The 1,785-nt window shown below is 35.6% G+C and overlaps 1 long non-coding RNA gene across 1 annotated transcript; it reads right to left on the minus strand.

Annotated features, from left to right (window-relative positions):
* Positions 1-536: 536 nt before the first annotated feature.
* Positions 537-1,047, minus strand: LOC139931507 (uncharacterized). The gene is made up of 3 exons (XR_011785517.2): positions 966-1,047; positions 757-821; positions 537-657 (listed from the first exon to the last, which is right to left on the minus strand). It is a non-coding gene; the product is annotated as an uncharacterized LOC139931507 (long non-coding RNA).
* Between the last annotated feature and the right edge of the window lie 738 nt (positions 1,048-1,785).

The following is a 1,785-nucleotide window of genomic DNA, read 5'->3' on the forward strand; positions in this document are numbered from 1 at the left end:
GTTGTGGTGGTAGGAGGAACTGTTGTAGTTGTTGGTTGTGCTTCTGTAGATGTTGGTGCAACTGTTGTTTTAGGACCTGCTGTAGTTATAATATGGGCAATTGTGGTGGTTGGAGGAGTAGTTGTGGTTTTTGGTGCTGCGGTTGTTGATGCTGCAGCTGTGTTTGTAGTTGCCGTTGTATATTTTATGGTTTTTGGCAGAGCTGTTATACAAGGAAAAGAAAAAACACATATTACTTTTGACTGAAAGTCGTTGTAGACATACAGTATATTTGTTTACTTCAAATCATTTTTCCACTCCCTCCAAAGATAGCACATTAATGCAACTAATAAACGTCTTATCATAAAAGAATATTCCATGGTTATAAACAATCATGTTGTCATTTGTAAAATGCCAACTATGAAAAAAATAGTATAGTATTGTATGAAAAATAATATTATAAATAATGTTCACATTTGTAAGAGTTGTCACTAAAACTAAAGGTGACATGATGCATGACAAGGACACTAACCTGCACTAATACTGTCGGGGATGACATTGAGGAATGCAATTGATGTATTGATTGCCATTTGGAGAGATTCTGCTGCATCGGTGGTTGTTGGAACCACTGTCTGGTTGTTAAAGATCACATTGGTTTCCACCTTAACAGAGCCAGGGCTAATGAGAGAAATGTTGGTCAGTGTGGAATATTTTGGGAGCAATCATGAATCTCTGAAACAGCATAAATATTTCTGAAAGTGTGTGAGTATTACTTACCTAAAACGTATCACAATGCATCTCCTGAAAGTCAGTGGATATAGAGTGCTGAATGCTGTATTGCACTAAAGAATGGGAAAATATGAATGTAGATTAGTTTGTTTAATGTCTCTAAATGTTACTGTCATGTAAATTAAGCCAATGTAAATTACATATAAATCCATTTTACATCTGTTTTATCTCAAAAGAGGAAATGAGTAGTATGTTACCTCTGTTGTAACATTATTAGCCAGCGCTATGTATTCTGGGGACTGTGAGTCGTTGTATGCTTGGATGAAAACACGGTCAATATTAAACAGTAGAATCAGGAAGCCCTCATCATCTTGTGGTGGATCAGTTGATGCTGTAGTTATGGCATTGGTGGTGGAGGGGATGGTTGTGGTTATCAGTGCACCGGCTGCAACAGTATTAGAAACTCCAGTAGGGGCTGTTGTCGAAGCGCTGGTTGGAGATGATTCTTTTGTTGTTGCTGCTGAAATCTGGAAGTAGACAAACAGTGCAAAGTAAGAAGGTCCCCTGGATTTCTGCAATTTCACACATTGTTTTTTTTCTTGTTTTTATGTTTTGGGTTGTTGTTTGTTTCTTATGTTTCCTGTTTTTTTCATGTCATTGCGTTTTTTTCTTTTAGTCTGTTGCATGAACTGTCAAATCAATTATTTAAGATTAATAGCCAGTGATATTCAATGTGCACACCAAGTGTTGACATAATGGATTGATACACTACTGCAATACACTTTATCACCATCCATGAAATTTCCAACATTATTTTAGGATATGAGTGATGATCTTGCATGATGTTTTTCTCTCCTGAGATTATGAATTAAATCTTAAAGGAGACCTTGTAAAGAGGCAGTGAATACTGAGACAAACTAAGGAAAATGTGTATATTAACACATTTTTAATGTGAAGTTTTTGTATGGTCAAAAACAAGTGTTTGAAAAATGGTTTTGAACAGTAATTTAATAAGTGCTTTAGAGCAATACAGAATGAGGACATTTTAGAAATGAAATTCATGATCATTTCATTCTG

Source organism: Centroberyx gerrardi, chromosome 3, assembly GCF_048128805.1.
Source record: "Centroberyx gerrardi isolate f3 chromosome 3, fCenGer3.hap1.cur.20231027, whole genome shotgun sequence".
Classification (NCBI taxonomy): domain Eukaryota; kingdom Metazoa; phylum Chordata; class Actinopteri; order Beryciformes; family Berycidae; genus Centroberyx; species Centroberyx gerrardi.